Source organism: Mixophyes fleayi, chromosome 11 (assembly GCF_038048845.1).
Source record: "Mixophyes fleayi isolate aMixFle1 chromosome 11, aMixFle1.hap1, whole genome shotgun sequence".
Taxonomy (NCBI): Eukaryota; Metazoa; Chordata; class Amphibia; order Anura; family Limnodynastidae; genus Mixophyes; species Mixophyes fleayi.
Window position 1 is genome coordinate 47459471 of NC_134412.1, and position 22125 is coordinate 47481595.

General features: G+C 40.2%; 1 long non-coding RNA gene across 1 annotated transcript; it reads left to right on the forward strand.

Annotated features, from left to right (window-relative positions):
* The first annotated feature begins 966 nt into the window (after nt 1–966).
* On the forward strand, nt 967–21860 carry LOC142107203 (uncharacterized). Its single transcript, XR_012679901.1, has 3 exons — nt 967–1572; nt 2145–2242; nt 21530–21860. It is a non-coding gene; the product is annotated as an uncharacterized LOC142107203 (long non-coding RNA).
* Nucleotides 21861–22125: the final 265 nt, after the last annotated feature.

Genomic DNA, 22125 nt, shown 5'->3' on the forward strand with positions numbered 1-22125 from the left:
CCAAAATAGGTTGAACTTGATGGACTGGTGTCTTTTTTCAACCTCATCAACTATGTTACTATGTATTAATGTTTGTTTCTTATGTCTTATGCCTCTCTAACCCAGTATGAAACAGACAGATAAGTGACAAATTGCATATGCCACTGTGAGAAAGATATGGGAAGGAGTGCTCAACAATTTGCACTCATAGGAAAGTAAACTCTGAAAATGCTTTTGTGCGGATGCATAACCTCATTGGTAAAGTTGTCAGCAATAATTCATGTTGGATATTGGGAATATTGGCATTAGTAGCAAAGGGTTTGGCAATCCTGTTGATTGTATATGTGATAATGAACTAAATATATGGCTGATTAAGAAGTTACTGACAGGCTACTGTCTCTCCAAAAAGGGAACCACTGAAAATCCCGAACCTCACATGATCACAGAAATTACAGCTGAAATTAGACCTGACGATGAGCGTCATTAATTATTTGGACTAGCAAAGCCAAAGAACTGCACAGTTTGCAACAAGAAACTACTAAAGACTGAACGAAGAGCATGCAAGGCCAGCAGAACTACTATAGACTCAATAACTACCTACTAAGAAACCATCTTTTCAAGTCATGGACATTTGCCAAATCGCATCTCCTCATAAATCAAGTTAGGACAGGGAGGATCACAGGCTTATTGCTAGTGGATGATGGATTGACAACTCCCTAAGAGGAACAACTCTATGCATGTGGCCTTCTACATGTGTATACGCACCTGGTTAATCAACAATAAGAATGTGGTTCTACAGATAGGCAGGATAGGTAGGAGAAGAAAAGGCCAAAAATTGAATAAAAGATGGGAAATGTTAAATATGATTTTTTTGTTAAGGCCTCATAAAGCCTTTGTTCAGTCATTTTTTGTAACTCGCATAGAAATATTATTTGCTAAAAGAGACTATTCATTTTTCTGCTGATATGCAGTTTTACAAGATGTAAGCCCACTGCCTTGAAGTTACGCTGACATAGAGAACTCCTGAACAATGTATCAAGATATGTGAACAATAGGTAGTTTCATCTTCACCTCGTAGTGTGGGAGCTGTGCCCATGATGTTAGACATGGGATACAGGAGATTAATCTCCAGCCCCTTTGAGATAAGAACAATAGACTCATCTGTCCTGAGAAGGGGGAGAAAGTTAAACACCTTAAGAATACCAGAGAAAGTTAATCAGCAGCGCATCCCATAGACTATTGTATGCTTTTGACGTAGGATTCATATATTCAGTAGGCTATAAAAACTTGTATCTTTGTATCAATAAACAGAGAATATTCCTTGTATGCAGAACTTGGCCTGTGTCCATTCTCTCCAGCTGATTGAAGCACTTCCAGATATACATGACACCACAGGCAAACTTGGATCAGAATTTTAGATCTAACAACATCATGGCTCTGTGTGTGGTCTTTCACAATATTGCCATCCAGAGAGGGGCTCCAGGGGTGGTGGACGAGGTTGCTGGGATGGACGAGGAGGGGGATCCGGAAGCCGTCGGGAATCAGAGCAAGGGTCCAACTTCAGGCAGTATGCGGTGGATAGATATTTTTGAGGTAAATCACACTTATTAGTACTGCTTCCTTTAAAGGGCCAATGTCAAAGACACCAATGCTCTCTGCTGTAATAATGAGCAAACTCCCAAAATTTACAAATTTATATTTGAACCAAACAAATGCCTTTCCAAATATACATGTGGTGGTGTCCTAATGAAATGCTTTCCATTTGGCCTGCTTGTAAAATCTATGCCAACCTCTAAGTGTCGTTGAAAATGTTGTAGGAATTCTCCTCAAATGCATCTAAGTTTGGGGTCAATCATTTGTCAACCAACCCACAAAATGTTGTTGATTCCAACTACTGGATAATCTGTAAACATCAACGTCCTTGTGTCAAAATTAAAAGTTTTCTTTGAACTGTCCGCACATTACCCATATGCTGCTTGAATAAGATACTTGATTAAATGGCATAATGGTCTTGTATGGCAAGATATTAATGCCTAACATTGTTAGTAAAAATCTAGGATAACAGTGTTCATCAAGGAATTTAAAGTATATAATCTAATTTGTAAGCATTCGAGTAAAGAAAATGCCACATTTGTATAAATAATGTGTTTCCTTTGTAACCACAGGCTGTTTCACCCAGCAATGGTCTGTTTGCAGGGCTAAGTGCCATAGCACTTGCCTTTGGCGTTGGAGGATGTGCCCATGGTGAAGCCAGTTGAAGAATGTAAGTATCTATAGTGTTCTGATCAATAACATGTTATTGCAAAGTGTGGGTGCTGCGTACAATATTGCTGTTCAAAACCAATAGATTTGTGATGTAGATTTGTGGGTCTGGCTATGCCACATTAGGCAATTCTCAATCTTAATAGCCGATGGTTTTTTTGGTATTTTCCAGACAAAAGCAACACAAACCACACTCCTAAACTAAGATATAGCTACAACACACAAGCCACTATTACAGAGAGTACTGTGTTGAGCCTTTCCAGACACTTTTAAGGTTACATTACAGTGGGCACCTTCATGTGCACCAAGGCATAAACTAAGTACATGCATTAAAGTTAGATGTGAGCTAATATTGCTGTATTAATTTTTGGTTTTACATTAAACAGCCAAAGCTGCCCTGCCTTTTGGAGTTCTGAATTGTGTGTCTTCTTACACGTTGAAGTATTTTGCCAATGCTACAACCCTGCCTATGTGTTTCTTCAAATGGCCCTGATTGTTTACTCATCATCCAAGGAACTTTCTCTCAAAGACCACTGTCTTACTTGCTATGTATTGTGCTGCAAATATCTAATAATGTATGAATAATAAATCTGACCCTGCAATAGTGTCAGCAATTTGTCACAAAGAAGTATCTGCTCCTTACTACACTGCTGTTTTCCTCTTGTCATACACAACAATCACTCTATAGTCCTTTGTGGCCCATTTTGGGACATTTAGACATGTACCTTCAATTGTAACGATCCTTGCTTATTTTGACATTAGCCACATACAGGCCTTCCCCTTAAATGACACGCTCTATTTAGTGCTTTTGAAGTTTATAAGATTAGATAGATTTGTGTGTTTACTATGTATGCTCTCTTTTCATGGTCCCCGTTTTAGGAGTTTGTATTGCTCAAGTTCAAGATGTTATGTGACCTTAATTCTATTTTTAGATTTAGTAACCGTTAGTAAATGTTGTCTAAGTAGGGTCCTTAAATGTTACATTCGTTGCCCACAACATTTCTTAGGTTAGTAGTACATGTTAAAACCATGAAGGCAAAAATACACTCCTGACACAATCACCACTTTGCTTGGATTCGTATGAACAGACAATTGCAAAACACAAAGCCCACACAATTAAGTCCAATGCCTTGATGTCATATGCAAGTTCAGCATCTGTTGGATTCCTTATCAACATTCCCTTTAAATCCGGTTTGGTACTGCAGTGAAACAATGACACTATCCACACTTTCCCGAATTGACCGGCTCCCTAAGTTCATTTTGACATAGTACACAGCAATTTGTTTTTTGTTTTGGGCCCAGGCCTGCAATGTTCCATTCCAGCCACACACATATGCACACTTCGAAACCTACTAAATTCTTGGTGAAGACACAGATTGTTATTCTGCACACACCTGGCATCTAATTTTATTTCTTTTTGGGTTGTCAAATCTGGGAGACAAGCAGTATTGATGTAAACTCACATGTTCATATTGGATCTTGATGTCTGATGTTAACATTAATTTGCAATTGCATTCAGTTTGCGATTGGTTGTGGGAAAAAACAAACATTAGCTTTAATCCAGAATCAGGATGGGAATATCTGCAAGTCTGATCTGTAAGTATGTGTAATTAATATGCGCGGATACTTCATGCCATAGTAAGACCAATGCCTGCTTCAACATGTGTGTACATGTAAGGTATCACAAGTACTTTCAAAGTGTTAGACATACTAGCACTATGAGTCAACGATTCCATTCCCCTCACACAGCAGAGTGACCATCCTCCAGAATTAAAAGCAAGTAGTAAGTAATGACCACTGGCACACAATCCATAGGGAGATGTAAAACCCCATTCCAAACATAGGGGTTTACATCAAGGTGCATGTAAAATTAGCAGCATTCACTAAGCATAGTTTTGTGTGCCTAAGTAGCTACTTGGTGAGGAATATACCATGGCTGCATGGCCAGCCTGGAACCTAGATGGATTGTGTTATAAAGGAAAGGAAAGCACTACCAATATGGCTAATGTGAACTGTGCACAACCATGTCACAATGCGAAGAAAGAGTGGCCATAAATTATAATTTCCATATTAAGCCCAAAAATTACACATCACAATGACCAGGCCAAGCACTCCACCAAAATTTGTACAGTAAGACTTGGAAAAGGCCTAACCATACTAAAAATCTTCTAACTATTCCCGAAAGATTTGGCTGATATATTTTTTACAAAGTTTACTCAAGGCCCAAACTGACCCTATACCGTTTAAGATGTACTTTGTACAACCTAGAGTGTCTGCACTAGCACACATTAGCCCTGTGAATTTGTAATGTCTGCTTTCAATTCAATCGCATGTCTGTGCTCAGCACCATACTGTGTTTGGATATGAGCCTTAAGAATGGTCAAATAAGAGACTGTGTATCAATAACTAATACACTGTAGGTAATGTTTTCATGTTAGTATGAGGCTTCCTATTGTTCACTTATGGAAAATGGGTAAGTGTAAGTGTATTATTGATCTGTAAAAATATACATCAATAAATCTTTTTTCGCGTTTGACACATTTTCCCTTCACAATACCTAGCTTTGTTTAAAAAAACAACTGTAGATCAGGCTATGGCTAATCATCATCATCATCATTTATTTATATAGCGCCAACATATTCCGTAGCGCTTTACAATTGGGGACAAACGTAATAAACTAATAAACAAACTGGGTAAAACAGACAAAGAGGTGAGAAGGCCCTGCTCGCAAGCTTACAATCTATGGGACAATGGGAGATTGACACATGAGGTTAAGTATACATTTTGCATCTTGGCCCAGCCAGACTGCAAAGGTAAGGTGACTCATAAGCTAAATGATCCTGTCACACAACAATGTTGGTCCGGGCGTAGTTGTCTTGTGTGAAATTGTGTAACAGGCTAAAGGTAGTGAGGTTAAGATGGCTAATGACCTGGGGCCCGATTCATCAAAGTTCGCAAACGCATACGCATCTGCCTTGCATACTTTGAGTGACGTAAACCGAAATAAGCACCTCAAACAGCAAAAACACACCCCCATGTGGTCTAAGTGACGGAAATAAGCAGCGCAAACATTAGAAAACACACCCACCTGCGGATCTTTAAACATGCTACACGCATAAGCGACGGCTCTCAACTGATTGACGACAAGCCAAGCAATGCAAACCTCACGCCCACTGTGGGAGGGACCAACAGTTTGTTTACACACAACACAACATAAATGCCTGGGGCTTATTTTTACGACATAGCTCTCTACTCATTAATCACTGACAAATAACAATGATGTGCAACACTCTGGACGGTTGTTTTTCCTTTGCTACTAATTAACCTAATACACACTTGTAAAAAACACATTGCTCACGATCTGTGTTTAGGATTTCTTCGATTTCAAGTCGCCGTATAGTATGCAAAATGCATGCACATGGCTACATTAAAAACACATGAATAACGAATGTATTAAAATGTATGTGGTGTGAATACATCTTTGCCTTTTCAGCAAAATGAATGCATAGCATACTCTTCCATAAAGGATACACACAAGAGTGTATACAACCTCCACACAGAGGAAGGGTTTCTGTCTGGATTACAACTCAGGAATGACTGTATGGAAAGTGGGACAGCTACCCACTAGGCCAACCTGATATTTGAAAAACCCAGACAACACCAACCATACAGCATGCGTGCTACACAGGAAACTGACACTTAATACTACTCTTCATTATTCACACAAATTACTCACACAAATTACTCACAAAAATATCCATCTCACAGGTAGCTCACTGGTTAGCACTTTGGACTCACAACTCACAAGACATGAGTTCAAATACAAAGCTTACCCACAACTATTGTGTGTAGTGGAAACATTATGCTAACAATAAACGCAGGAATTTCACACAATTGGTTTTATTTTGTAGATTTGATTTGTACTACATTGTTAGAAATGCCCTCCTAATTATCCTGTATTGTAATAAAATTTATTCTTGGTGGGAATTTTCAACAATGGCTCAGGACCCACAGTTCACAGGCACATTATTATGTGCATGCTGACATTTATTACTATGAATGGACTAAGAGGAGGAAGGGGGGTATTTGTAGGGGACAGCCTTCTTTGGGTTAAATGCTACATTGGCTGCCATCCGACTTTCATCTGGATCCACGCCGTACACGTTATGTCATGTACTCAGCTGTTTCAATACACAACAGACCGCTTACCACACTCCAGTACCATGGAGATTAGCTTCACTTGCACTTCTGCCTTACACCACTTCTGGGTACAGTTTCCATATGTTCTCTTCAATGTGTGACTGCCTTTGCTCTGACACTGGAACGTAACCTTGGACTATCACTACAATGACACATGATTTGGGGAAGTTGTGAAATAGCTAGGGCATTTGACCTTTTGGAATGTCTTGCACACAGGGCCTACAGATGGCATACCTCTTACAGGGGTGGCTTGTTGGTGGAGGGCACATGTTCCCTTTGGATGACATGCAAACAGCAAATCTAAACCTTTTCTGCTACAGCAATGATGTTAGAAACAATCTATCTTGCTGAAATATTGCACATTTAGGATTTTAAATACATTCTCTTGTAGCCTTACACCCACATGTTGTGTAATGAGATGAATAAAGACACACACACCAAGGTTTTTTGGAAAATTAGTTATATAATGTGACAAGGATTCAAAATGAACAACATATTTACAAGGAAAAACTATAATATTTACATATAATACAACAATTACAATAAAGAGGACCAGTAGTCCAATGTAGCCTTCCAGTTGGCAACCAATCGCACCAGTTGCTGGCAGGTGGCCTCGAGATTGCCGAGTAAGTGGCCCATTTGGGCCAACAATTGGGCCGGAGTGGGTGGTGGTGTGGCCAATCTCCGACCTTCCTCCTCAGGTGCTGAAAGGAAACAAACGAAAACAATAAATATACAGCTCAACCTAATTTGGCAAACAGACTGGACTTACTAGAGATGTGTACTGTTACATTACTTTCAAATGTTAGCCTTCTGGCAACAAAACCATTTGGACGCACATTAGACATTGCTAAGGCATTTGGATCAATGTCCTACATTCTGGTGAGCCACAAGTAGAGGGCCATGGACAGGGTTGTCTTATCCAGCATTATAGGCCCCAGGGCAAAGCACTACCATGGGCCACTACCTACACAATAACTCACAGGAATTAAAAATATGTTGGTTGATATTGGAATTTAAAATCAAGTGATTAATATGCTGACAAGTTCACCAGGCTAGCAGCCACATTTTTTAGGGCCCTGCCCTGCGTGGCCATGTGTTAAGATGGCTCTGGCTGTGGTTTGAGTGTTTAATGTACATCAAAATTGTAGCCAGATATTATGTGTAAAACCTGTGGCATTTATGTCACCATTTAATCAACATGTGTCACAGCAGGGATTATGTACAAGTATAATGGACATCCTCAATCTTATCAAATTAGGTCCATCATTTTTCCAAAATACTTACTATCATCAAAGGCCACTGCCTCTTGGCTGCCCGATGCTGCCTCCTCCAATCGTTGCTCCTCCGGGTCAGCCTCCTCTTCCACTGCAGCTGCTGCCACTAGCACCGGCACAGGCTCCTCCTCCTCCAATGACACAGCCACTGCCACCGGCTGCACCTCCTCCTCCTCCTGTGGCTGCGGCTGGCGCTGCTGGTTGTCCCCCTCCTCCTCTGCCTCCTCCCCCGCCTGCGCCTCCACCACAGCCCGACGGCGTTGCCGGCGTTCCCAGCGTGCCCGGTCTGTTTGAGAAAAGGAAATATAAACAAAAGGACATGTTAACACAATCACCATTTGAAAAAACTGATAGTATTATGACAATCAGGTGATCATACATATTTAATAAACTTTACATTGTCAGCAGGCAGAAATATTAGCTACTTACAATGCAAGGAGCAAAACATGATGAACACAAAGCATTTCACATAACTTGTCGGCCCGGTACAGGGGTCTAGTGGTTAGCACATCTGCCTCACAGCACTGATGTAATGAGTTCAATTCCTGACCATGGCCTTATCTGTGTGGAGTTTGTATATTCTCCATGTGTTTGCATGGGTTTCCTCCAGGTGCTCCGGTTTCCTCCCACACTCCAAAAACATACCGGTAGGTTAATTGGCTGCTATCAAAATTCACCCTAGTCTCTCCCTCTCTGTGTGTACATGTCTATATTAGGCAATTTAGACTGTAAGCTCCAATGGGGCAGGGACTGATGTGAATGAAATCTCTGTGCATTGCTGCGGATTTAGTGGCGCTATATAAATAAATGATGATGATGACCTGGCACAATTTTTGGTATTTTACATAGAGATGTGGAATATCGCAGTGGCCTAGTGGTCAGCACTTTGCTCTCATAGCACTGGGGTCAGGAATTCAACTCCCTGATTATTGTTTCATATGTGTGGAGTTTGGAGGCTTGCTCCATATTTGCATGTGTTGTCTGCCACACTCCCCAAACATACTACTGGCCGGCTAATTAGGTTTTGTACAAATTTGCCCGTAGTATGTTTTTTCATGTAGGTGAATTTAAGTCTGCAAACTCCCTTGGCCCTGGTAATGATGTCAATTAGTTCTCTCTTTACAGGACCACAGAATTAGTGGATGGAGGTCAAAATCTTAGAATGTTGAGTATACTTTGGAAATCACCCTTTGTTGGGACTACCTCACAGTCTAAAAGAGTCTAAATAGGCAGTTAAGTAATGATTGATTAGCTATATCTAGTACACTCTGTAATCTGTTTGCATCTTATGGGAGCTTGCAAAAATGTGTCTAAACACTAAGGTGTTTTGTATTTGAAATGTGCCTTTTAAATCTTGGCCCAATAATGACAACACATCTTCCACTCCAAAATGTTTTTAAGGTTAGACTAGCAAGTTACAGCACTCGGGTCAAGACTTAGAATGCCTGATTTCCACAACCACACTTAATGGTGAGAATTGTCACACAAAAACATTTAGGTCAGTAAATGGATAGCAGACAAATTTAGGACACAGGAGCCAAAGCTTTTTGGGTGCACTGGAAGGGGCATGACCTTTATAGTGTGCTTGCACATTGTTATGTAGGCCATGTCAGGTGTTTAGGGTGAACATATTTACAAACATAGGGCCTGATTCATTAAGGATCTTAACTAGAGAAACTTCTTATTTCAGTCTCCTGGACAAAACCATGTTACAATGCAAGGGGTGCAAATTAGTATTCTGTTTTGCACATAAGTTAAATACTGACTGTTTTTACATGTAGCACACAAATATCAACTTTAAACTTCAGTGTACAAATAATCTATCAAGTATCTGTGTGCTAAATGAAAAAACAGTCAGTATTTTTTAACTTATGTGCAAAACAGAATACTAATTTGCACCCCTTGCATTGTAACATGGTTTTGTCCAGGAGACTGAAATAAGAAGTTTCTCAAGTTAAGGATCCTTCATGAATCAGGGCCATAGAGCAAATATATATATATATGTTGACTTTTTGTTTTGCGATTAGTAGAGAACTCACTTATTCTGATCTCCCTACGGAGCTCCTCCAGAAGCTGGGGCTGGCGGCGCCGGAGATCGCTCCACCGCCGTTGTAGCTCAACGGTGCTCCGCCGAATATTATATCGGAGGCGGAGGTGTCTGCGGACCCTTTGATAGGCCCGCACCTTCACCTCGTTGAACACATACCTTTCAGAGGGTACATTGTCCATACCCTCTGCAAGAACTCTCAACTCACGCCTGGTGAAAATTGCAGCCCTCATTTTGGTATAATGTCTATAACACAAAATGGGGGCCTCTGCGTTCTGATTGGTTCGCTGAGCACGTATGGGTGTGCTCACGTCACACGCGGAGCTTTCACACACCTGTGTTGTGACTCTGATTGTCTCTCCCACCAAGAACATGGCGGGCGCCTGCACTGAGACGAGTACAGTGTGCTCCGCAATTAGGAAGAAGAGTGTACACCTGGTTTATTAATTCAACACTCCATTTAAACCCACCTGTGCTTTGGTCTAGTGCCTGTTCATTCGCTTTTTAGCCTGGATACAGCACAATCAAGATTTCATTACATTTGGATGATTGGTCTAAGAAGCCAACAACAAACAGTAAGTACCAAACTAAATCAGAGATTGTAAGATTTTAGTATTTTTTGTGTTCTCATAATGTAGCAAACTGTTTGCTCTGCAATAAAGTTTTCAGCCTACAGTATGCTAAGTTCTTTTGAACCTTATCCATAATCAAATTAGGAGGTTAGTTTGGTTTACCACATGACCTTTCCTTGCTTATAAAAATTAATTTGTTTTTTTTATTGCAGGCCATACCACGCATTACCCAGTTGACTATCAAAATATTTTTTGTATTTTGTGCCAAACTTTGGAGACAAGTAAGTATAATAATTTATCTGAAATTTCTGGATAGTGCAAAAATATTTTTATCTCCTAATGTAGCAAACTGTTTGCTCTGCAATATGTGTGGCCGGAATGTAAAAAAAACTGGTAAGCAAAGGGCCCCTGCCCTCACATTTAACATGTAAAGTTTTCAATAGTAGCCTACAGTATGCTAAGTTCTTTTGAAACTTATCCATGTTCAACGGCATAATAACTAGCTCATTGCATTGATGGACACATGGGTCCAAATGTATACACTTATTTTGCCCACATACCTCCACAATTGCATTTGGAGTACACACTTAAGTGTGTTGCTGGCTGATTTGTAACCAAATATTAATAATAATTACACAATATAGGGTTTGCAACTGAGTGATATCCTTCATTTTGGTGTGTTGCTAACCTGTAAACCAATTTTATGGTTTGAAAAGTGAAGAGTAGTAGTAGTAGTAGGAGAATGTTGCTATAGTATTTGACTAATATGTCAGTCAAAATGCAGTGGTCAAACTAAATGGCCGTTAAATAGACAAACCACAATGTTTATTATAATAAGGGGCATGTGTTTTAGACCTAGTTAGAAGTTTGTGAAATTGTACCTTATGTAGGGGGTGAATGTGCTTAGATTCTGTATCACCACCTGACTGTGTGCATTGCCTATAAAGACACAACTTATCTTTGAAATAGGAATATGTCTGATGCTGGCCCAAGTAATGTGGAGGCACCAGGGCTGCCAACTAGGCGTAAAAACAATTTCATAGAGGAGGAGCTGGTAGAAGAGGTTCTGGCGAGGTTCCACAGTGGGAACCGGCAAATAACCGGACGCGAGCGCCAAACGCATTGGCAGGAAATCACAAGGCTCATAAATGAAATATCTCCGTATGAGCGTACAAAGGTTGAAGTACAGAAAAGGTACGAATTTAATTTAAAAATAATAGCCCTATTTAACTTTACTGACTGTGTCTATTTGTCAAATAATATATATAGATATCGCTAGAGATAAATATGGATATTGTGACATAGTAGCATTAGTCACCTGTGAGGTGAAACCACCTTGTGACTCCAATGCATTTGTTGATCAGGCCCTTTGTTTTCAGAAACTAACACCATGGCCATTGGTCACATTGACATAATATGTTTACCACATTATACGCGCTTCAAAAGAGCAAAATCTGTATTACTGTATGTGAAGGTTAAATTGGTGTGATTAGCAAACGTGCAATGTATTTTATTGAAAAATGTGTCATTTTGAGTTGAAGGTACTATGTGAGGCAATAATGTTTGTCTATTCCACAGATGGGCAGACTATAAAGGACGCCTGAAAGCGAAGCTTGTTGAGATTCACAGGCATGCTCAAGGCACTGGTGGGGGGCCTCGACTACGTACTATTTTAACACCCCTCGAGGAGCGGGCGAGGGCTGCAATAGCCCTGGTGGAGATAGTTGGGGTGGGCGACATAGACACTGGCTCTAGCCCATCCCGAACAGGAGAGGCCGCTCCACTAGGTACATGATGAGTTTGCTTACTTAATGTCTGTAAAGCTTTGTATCTGTCTGAGTAAAAGTGTCAACTCTCAAGATGTGTGTGTGAAGGTAAACTTCAATTGCACAATGTGTTTGCCTATCACATAGTAGGAAATTAAATTTACACACTGAAGACAAATGGTCTCAATATGTAGGGCTCATCCTAAAATGTCAGACCATAAGTGGCAATGTTTGTATTTGGGGAGCGGAAAGGGCTGCTAGCACATTCAAGGGAAGCTGACACTTTACCAATGCTAGATCACGCGTTGTAAGATGTTTTTGCCAATATAATATCGCACCTTACTCATTGATTCTAATTACTTTATTTTACTTATTATCTCTCTACAGCATGTGAGCAGCAGGCGCCTGCTTCACCAGTGGATGATGAAGTTGCCCGTGATGTGGAGGAGCCTCAGCTGCCTCCAGCTGAATATGTAAGGCAGCGGACACTCGCACACGCAGCCCAAAATCTTAAAGACGTCACTCTTGCACAGAATGTTCACCTGTCACAAATATCAAGCACTGTTTAACACACGGATCAGCAAATCACCAGTCTCACTAACACACTCTCCGATTTCATGAGCACACACACCTCTTTACTGATGACACTCGCCACCAAAATGGATAATTTAAATACTTCAGTGACAAATATTGCAACACTCCTGGGTGATATCTTGCATGCCCACTCCCAACGCACCTCCGGCACAATCCCTTCACCCAGCTCAGATTATTTGTTCGGCAGCCCCCATACCCAGTTGTCTGTCGCGTCCGCACTCCCTGATGTGTCTGTCGCCTCCGCCCTCCCTGATGTGTCTGTCGCCTCCGCCCTCCCTGACCCATGTCGTTTGATGTGTTTAGCCTTTGCTCGTGGCTATGGCCAATCCCCTGTTGTGCCCACTTCCCCCTCGCCTGTCGTGGCCCCATCCCCATCCCCTGATCCTGCACCTTCACCTCGTCGGACACAACCCCCTTGCCTTGCCCCATTGCCTGGTTCCTCTGACTCCTCTACATCACGGGTGACAAGAAGTCGGAGTAGGGGAGCCTCCCTTCCAACCCCCTTTAAAAAGACCTGGAAAAAATAATTTGTATTGTTTTAACCTAATAAATATAGTTTAATATATGACGAAAATATGTATATATTTTTTTTTTTTGTAATAAAAAAATTCCTACTACTGAAATGTGTATTTATTTTGTACGGCAGATTCCATAATGTTTTTTTTAATAACAATACTTGTTATCAAGTCTAACCAAAGTATAATCTCCAAACAAACTGGCTGATTCATTAACGTATTCAAACAAATATGTATCTAATATCAGTGTGCTGACCAAAACCATGCCATGGCCCTGATTGAGTAATGAACCTAGATGTCAAGGATACATATTTCTGAATGCTGCTCAAAAGCCTTTTAAAATGCAAGTGGTGCAAATTAGCAATAGGTTTAGAGCACGAAAAAAAATAAATGTCTGTATCCTAATGTACCGCACAAATACTTGATAGCTTATTTGTACACTGAAATTGTCAGGTAGGACCTCTCCTACCCCAAAATTACATCTCCAATGACATTTTTGGTTTACATCCCCCTCCAAACTCACATGCTTTGCCCTTGCTTAGTTACTTTGCATTACCTTTCCAGAATGATTCTGGCCCATGGTTTGCTGAAGAAGACTTAAACAAGAAGTGTATCAAGGAAAGCTTCTTAATGCTTTTGCCACAGTGTTTCTTTATTTGCCTGACTAAATAATTGCAAACACAACGTGCAACTACAGTGCCCCTTTAGAGGTAGGGCAAATCATTCTGTCAAGAAAGTAATGCATTTGCAAACTGTAACCTGACAAAGGAGCCACAAAAGACAGGTGTTAAGGTAACCAAAATAAATTTAATTTTTTTTTTCCCCATGATGGCACAGGACAAATATTGTTAACTACTATTTTGTACAGGTAATAATCTGTGCTAATTCTAAAAATCTAATAAGGGATTTGTATTTAAGAATAGTGCTAATGCACAGTGTGTGGTACACTGGACGTCATTTACCATAACAGTTGTTTACATGTAACCTCATGACCTTATTGCCCTAAGCACATATAGGTTGGGTCTCACATTTGGATCTTAGGTGCACTTACCCCATCAGCCACTGTCATATCACGGCTACCTGGGTGCCTTCTGGTCGTCAGCAACATTCCCGTCCTCCACAGCTCCGTTTGTAATCAAACACACACTGTTTGTTCTGCTGCATGTGCACAGGCATCTTGGATGCAGTCAGGTGATCATTCCAGATCAACCAGATTCAGCACCTGTGATCCCATTAAGTGCTCAGCCAATAGTTGCTTGGGACAAACTATTTAAAGCTGCTGCTGTGATCTGTTCACTGCCTGAACAACACACTTCTCTCCAGTGGATAGTTATTGGCCCCAGTGTTTCTGGCTGCATTACAAAATCAGTGTTTGTGTCCACATTCTCAGACTGCTCATTCCCCTGCTAGATTGGACAATCAGCAAGAACGTGAGCAGGAAGATCATCCAGGCTGCTCTGTTCAGATTCAGACCTGCTGCAGGTAATCCCAAGGGTCCCTGATTCGGATCAAGAAATACAGACTAACGTGACAGTTTGACACACTATAAGGGTGTATGTAGTGCTGTGTGTCTGACTAATCATGTAAGATGCAAATGAAAAAGCTTGGAGTATAGATATGGTTTGGTCAGGCAAAGAAGCACACTCTGTAATACAAGTAAGTAGACTCCAAGAGGTAGTTTATCCACCAAACTCCTCTATCCTGTAAAGACTTTTCCAAACTCTATGATCTGATCCCCCCAATCCATGATAGTTTAAACCAATCTGGAACCTTGAATACATTATTATAACACAGACCCTAGAGTTTCTTACGTAATGTACACTGATACATTCATTGTTAAAGTGGGCACGTCACTTGGATTTGGCTCCCTTCCAGTTTTGGAAAACATTTATGCAAGGCCAAGCAATTTTATATAACGGGCAACATATCATTTGAAGCTTGGTATGTTGTGATTTCTTGCCAATACAGACACAGGTACCCATTGCACACGTTCACCCTCTATAGGCCAAAAAAAACTGGATGCCTCACCTAACAATGTAAACATCAACAATATCTACCAGACATTAATCCCTCAAAATACTGTGTGCTCGGCCCAACACTCTTGCATTAGATCAGGGGTGGGCAAACCTGTCCTCAAGGGCCATATCCAGTTCATGTTTTGAGGATTTCTGTCTGTAGAAACAGGTGGGATAATTACTGACCCAGTCAAATAGAGTAACTCAGCTGTACATGATTAAAGAAATCCTAAAAACATGAACTGGATATGGGCCTTGAGGACAGGTTTGCCCACCCCTGGATTAGATGGTGGTAAAGGAATTTGAACATGGAGCCATAATGCTAAAGGGAGGATATCTGTACATTAAGGCTTTGTACTTCCCTTGCCCAAGGCATGGACAAATGCTGCAAATTATTGTTAACATTGACTAGCATGTTTAAACAGACATAGGTGGTATTACGACACACACTTTGAAGAGAAACAAAGGTGGAATGTGAATTTGTCACTACTTTCCACTTTCAGAGGGCAATCTACATGAAAATGGTATTGAGAATAAGTTTCACATTTCTACACCACAATAACATTGGAGACCTACATTATCAGGTTCAGCAAACATGTCAAGTGACTGCTGCCTAACAATGTGTAATCAGACTAATGTAACTAGTTCTCATGTGGAGTATCTATGTTGGCTGTAAGTTTACATATAGCTGCCTTGACCAATTAGCAAACTAGGGGCCTGATTCATTAAGGATCTTATGTCATTTTTTGCTTATCTTAAGCTAATCCACTCTGTTCATGCTCAGAAAAGGGAGATAAGAAGCAAAATCCACTGCATAAGTGAAGAATTTCTTACGTTAGGATGAAAATCCATCTTTGCTTCACTCTTATCTCCCTGTTTCTTCGTAACAATAAGCATCTTACCTTTTGCACAAGATAAGAAGATTACTAATGATTCAGGCCCTAGGTGATGGTATTATGGCCTTGTAGCAAAACTCCACTAGCTTAGTGCCCTAATGCATTCCCCATAATTGTTAGTGTGGGGTTTGTGTCTGGCATGTGGGTGTTGGACCACTTTGAAACAAAGTGCCACTAGCACAAGCAAAAAATATTGTTATCCCATTTGGCCAAGGGCCAAAAGTTGGTAGTGTGTGACCTGACACTGCTAACATTTTTGCTTTCTTTATATACATTTACCTGTAATGTGATGCCTATATTCCTACGCACATCACATGTTCGCTCTAAAAGCTGAAAGTGTCCAAACAATTTACTACTAAGCACCAAACACACATACAAACCTCCACACTATAGACATTTTCTAAAACTATACATTTACCCCATTGAGCGTGTTTGTAGGCTATGGTGTATCTGTGGCAAAGGAGAAAATAACCACACCTAGATTTCATATATTCATTTAAAATAAAACCTGTTTCACAATAGTTTTGAAAGCACTACACATGGATTTATGGGTATTAAAATATTAATCAGTGCACTGTAGTAATGTTACAAAATGGCATGACAACTGATTGCTGACACATTTGCAGCATAGGCTAGATTTATTACATATATGAATTCAAACGTGCTGACAAAAACAAAGCAAACAAGGTAATGGTCTGTGTGTGTAAAAGTTCCTTGGATTAAGAGATGACAATCTGGCCAGACTGAAGAGAGACATAAGCAGGCTTGGAGCTCTGGAAAAATTCAACAACATGTAGTGAGACATGAATTGCACAAATCCAAAATCCACGCCAACACACCCTGTTGAATGAAAGGCAACAAATTAATATGGCAATATTAGCTCAGACAACTTGCATTTTGATATCAAGAGATTGAGCAATGTATTGGCATGTGTAAAAAAGCCGGTATTATAGTGTATAATAATGGCTTGTGTGTTTGGACTATACCTAGGATTCTGAATGCACTATTTGACTTAATTTGAAACACCAAACCCATGTTACATAGCTAGCATCTGCCCATATGTTTTGTTTGTGCAACCACACATTGCAGGCTTAGTAACGACGACATTATTGTATGGAGCACACTCACTGGCCAATCACATTTTAGTGCAGATAGCACTATACTACTTACATTTGACAACACCCTTCACCATGGCAACATCCACCAACTCCAAAAGGAAGTGCAATGGCAGAAAAGCCAGCACTGCAGGCCAAGTGTAATCTAAAGGCTGTAGATATAAGAAAAACAAAAAGTGTCAATAATGTGCACTCCTCAACACTATATGTGCTGATCAATAAACTGTAGAAAAACCAAACATCAATTATGTTGCCACATTAGGCTGTAGATTTAAACTACCCCATTAACGTGCATTTAGCTAAAGACATTAAGGCTAAAATTAGAGGCATGAAGCTATACTTTCTACACACATTGTAAAGGTAAAATACAGGTAGACATGGTTTTTCCACTATTATTACACATATAAACCATTTCACTAACACCAGACCATGTCTATTCATATTCCCATTTTGAATTACCATACCTTAGATAATCAACCCTTGACTAAGCTTGCACATGATTTGACCACTGATCTTTTAAATGTGAAGATATTTATGTTTTGTTCCAAAAATAACCAAAAAATACATTGACCCATTACATTGTAACATGCTTTGTCCACTAGAACATTTACCTATTTTTTTATCCTTTGCTCTCCTTAATGACTCAAGCACAGAGTGTTAATGTGTTTTTAAGGTAGGGTCTGAAAAACCACACTTCAAATAAAGGTATTAGAAAAAGAAAAAAAAAAATATAACAGCATGGACATTCTTAATGCAAAGTGTTTTAACAAGGGGTATGTAATAAAACAATATCTGGTTTCTACTTACCACACACACAGACAAATGTGGAATGTCAATAAGCAAGCACTAGACACCCAAAAAACACAATCCAGGACCAAGATCTGTGGGGGGAGGGTAAACAGGTACAAAATAAGTCAATATAGATGGATAATCTTTATGTGTGTCACTACAGTCGAGAGGTATCTATGCAGAGACACATCCCAGGTCTACACAGTTGCCTCAATATTCAAACTCTGCAGCTAATTAAAGACTTTTCCACTAACCTGCAACATAAAATTCTTTACCATTTCAGCATAATTTTCTCTCTGTATCTCACCAATATCTTTTCCTACAAATAAACATGAGTGTTGAGCAAGGTACAGCAATAAACTGCAGCGATTATGAAACATTTCACCATTAAGGGCTACTTACCCAGAATTGTGAATCTCCCAACACAGAAGGCCAAGCAAGGTCTTTTTAAGTAGCACTGTAATTAGTGAATTAAATGCAGGTGAGTAGGCCGGAGAGTATGCCGGACACGTCATTAGGAGCACGCAGGTGCGTTCTAATTAGCCAAGTGTGGTTTTGTGTAAAAGTGACCTGACATGTGAGCAACGTTTATTTTCTGTAGGGTAAGTACAGATTATAACGATTATTACAGATGTCATTAATGAGCTAAGCTGTTAGTGTTGTGGCAATAGTATGGGTAAAATAGTTTTAAGTACAATTATATGACGTATGATTCATTTGCATGTGCTACATTTAGATGTGCCACAATAGTGTAGTGGTTATGTATTTCACCCACCAATACTAAGTGCAGAAGTTCAAGGCCCCAGGTCAACCCTAAGCACCAAGTGAGTTAATAAAACACATTATTAAGCATACTCCTAAAATTAAAAAAATATATGCAACTGCTTGTATTTAGCATAGGATTTGCAAACGCACTTAATTCGCATTTGTTTGGTGATGTTTTTGCAGCTCCTGCTGCTTTAGTAAAACAGTGTTTTTATTCATGTGTGTGTTTATCTAGGGTTAATATTTTAATACCACGTTATCCATCATGCTGTTCATATTAATTGCAACATGGGCAATTTATCAGGTGTAAGACAGTCATTCAGCTGTGCTAACTAGTTAATGTGCAGTTTGGTGTTGGTGTTATATGTGCTATATATGTGGTTCAACAGTGTTATCAGCTACAACACAGCAAAGCAAATGTTGGCAAAGACTTTGGATTTCAAAGACATAGGAATTCTGTACTGGCAACAGTGGAAAAAGCTAAGTGCTCCACCAAATCAAATTGTAGAAATGGGAGCAATAAATGTTCTATTTGAGATTTGTATTTATCAACATGGATATATTTCGATATGCATACATTGTGACTCTGCATGCACCAAATCTTTCTGGGTATAATATTTCCAAGTATTGCCATCTTTCCCCATGTTTTAAGGGAAACAACTTATGCTAGAAGTTGCTGGTCATCTTTAATTTGTATTCTATTCCCTTGACATCACCTCTTGTACAGTGGTGTAGCAGTTAGGCAATCCACCTTGCAAGCTTGCTACGTGGGTTCGAGTCCTCACCAATTCTCTCGGCTCTTAGGGGTCATTAATATCCTTACACTATTTGTGTTGCTGTTAAAAGTGTCCCTGTGGTAATAGTAAACTTGTTTTAAATTTGCATAAATCATGTGTGTAAAACCCTAAAATATCGTTTCGAGTTATTATATGTCTATTAATATTATTTGTTATTGCAAACGCACCATCACCAACTGTCAAATCAGGCATGGAACATATTGAGACTAATGATATTGGTAATTGTTCAGAATGGTTGGAGATTTATCATAAATATTTATGACAAAGTCTATTGTTTAGGAGACATTTTACATAAAATGAAATAATTACCCATGCAGTGTGCACAACAATTCCGGCAGTGGAATGAATGTGGAATGCACTGAGGCAACCATTCCGGCAGCCGGAATGAATGTGGAATGCACTTAGGCAACCATTCCGGCAGTGGAATGAATGTGGAATGCACTGAGGCAACCATTCCGGCAGTGGAATGAATGTGGAATGCACTGAGGCAACCATTCCGGCAGCCGGAATGAATGTGGAATGCACTGAGGCAACCATTCCGGCAGTGGAATGAATGTGGAATGCACTGAGGCAACCATTCCGGCAGTGGAATGAATGTGGAATGCACTGAGGCAACCATTCCGGCAGCCGGAATGAATGTGGAATGCACTGAGGCAACCATTCCGGCAGCCGGAATGAATGTGGAATGCACTGAGGCAACCATTCCGGCAGCCGGAATGAATGTGGAATGCACTGAGGCAACCATTCCGGCAGTGGAATGAATGGAGAATGCACTGAGGCAACCATTCCGGCAGTGGAATGAATGTGGAATGCACTGAGGCAACCATTCCGGCAGCCGGAATGCACTGTGACCTGGATTCTCCCCATAATGCTGAGAAGATATGTGGCTAGCAGTGTACAGGCCTATAAAAGCCAGTCCTCTTTACTGAAGAGGCAGTAAGCAGCAGAGGGCGCTATTTCCAGCTAACTAATTCCGGCATTCCGGCAGTTCCGGATTGAGGCCAAAGGGCCAAAATAACATCAAACATGTTGCACTTGCAAATTGCATTGATTAGAACGGGGTATGTAAAGCAAAAAAAGCTTAATTTACACAAACATACTAATGGAACATTTGTAAGATATGTAAAAGCTCAATAAAAAAAAAAAATGCCACAGGCAGTCTGTATTGATATGTATGTGTGTTGTGCATATTTCGTTTTGCATTTTAAACGCAAAAGATGCTCCTAAAGGCGTTTAATAGTGGTTTTAGCTAGCTGTATTGGAGTTAAACATGACCCTGGCCTTCCTTAACTTTTGTGAAAGATTTGAGACAGGAGTGACGTCAGTTTCACGCATCTGGGCAGAGGGAACGCCTACTATTCTCAAGTGAAAAAGCATAACGCCTACTTTACTCAAGTACTATCTCATCTCCGCCCAGTCCGCGCCTACTCTCCGCCCATTCCCACCCATATGTTCTCAAGTGGTCAGCAGTCATCTCAAATCTATTTGCGTTGGAGTTTGAGATTGAGTCGCCTTTTGAGAGCTGTATCTGCCGTGCTTGAGTAGCGTATGTAGTGTTTTGCGCTGCTTAAGTGTTGTTTCGCGCATGCGCAGAGCCATTTAGCAGATGCGTATGCGTTTGCGAACTTTGATGAATTGGGCCCCTGGCCTCTGTAAAAATCTAGTCATGCAAGTGTTCAGTTTCAACCACAATGGACTGAATAGGCAAAATTCCATTATGCTTGAACCATTTTTACAGATTGTGTATTTTTAGGTCTGCTAATTGCATTGCTAAGTATTAACACATTACAGGCTATGCAAGTTATTTACAAATATTGTGCTTGGACATACATCACTAGGCTAACTAGATAATGTGTTGTCGTGTATTTACAAGCACAACATGGTATTGTTCTGTCTTTGATGCAATAATTTGAGTTATGAACTGTGTCTTGTATTCCTAGGACTTAATATCCAGAGACACAGCAGACAGTCCACACACCCCTACAGCCTGAGGCTCTGTGCACAAATATCTGGAGATTGGAAGAAGGACTGCGATGATCCTTGATATTATTTCTTTGGCTAAAGTTAGGCCATGTCTGCTGATTAAGTGTGCTTGCCAACAACATGGTGACTGTGAATGCAGAACAGTGGCCAGCTGGCAGGCACTGGGCCTTCGCACTACTAGGAAAGGATAAGTCTTTAGTTGACTTTTTAAAGATGCCCATAATAAAACCAGTACTGTATTGTAGGTACAACTCTCATGTCCATTGTGCATACCTGCAATTGATTTTACTATACCATTAGTTGATTTAGAGCATGTTGTTGGTGTTACATTAATTAAAGATAACATTTAAAAAGTAGGATATCTGCCTTGGTGGAAGTATTTCCATACGTACCGAGGAACACTGCAAAATATGTCTGAATTTAGAAGCTAAGTCCCAGTATAACACCTTTTCCACAATCCACTAAATGTCTCTGGCATTCCCAAGACACAATTTTCTAAAAAAACACACTACGGCCTTGATTCGTTAAGGAACTTAGTGAAGACATTTTGAAA